Here is a 378-nt window from a genome sequence, read left to right as displayed (position 1 = left end):
TGAAGCTTGAAGACGGTATTCTTCTCTGGAGATGGGAAACTGCAGATGGGAAAGTGACGACCTGGCAAACAGTTATACCGAGAAAGTTACGGGAAGTTGTGCTGCATCAATCCCATGATAGTTTAACAGGAGGACATATCGGAGTTAAGAAGACATTGAGTCACCTACGACACAGATTTTACTGGATAGATATGAGGCAAGATGTGGAAGAATGGTGCAGGACCTGCAGTACATGTTGCACTAAAAGGGGACCCAAGCATAAGGGACGTGCTCCAATGAAGTTATGTCAAGTTGGCACACCAATGGAAAAAGTAGCTGTTGACATTGGTGGTCCTTTGCCTCAAACTCGTGGTGGAAACAAGTACATTTGTGTTGTGA

The sequence above is a fragment of the Limulus polyphemus genome, unplaced genomic scaffold (genome assembly GCF_000517525.1).
Source record: "Limulus polyphemus unplaced genomic scaffold, Limulus_polyphemus-2.1.2 Scaffold3891, whole genome shotgun sequence".
Classification (NCBI taxonomy): Eukaryota; Metazoa; Arthropoda; class Merostomata; order Xiphosura; family Limulidae; genus Limulus; species Limulus polyphemus.
This window is presented reverse-complemented; position numbering follows the sequence as displayed.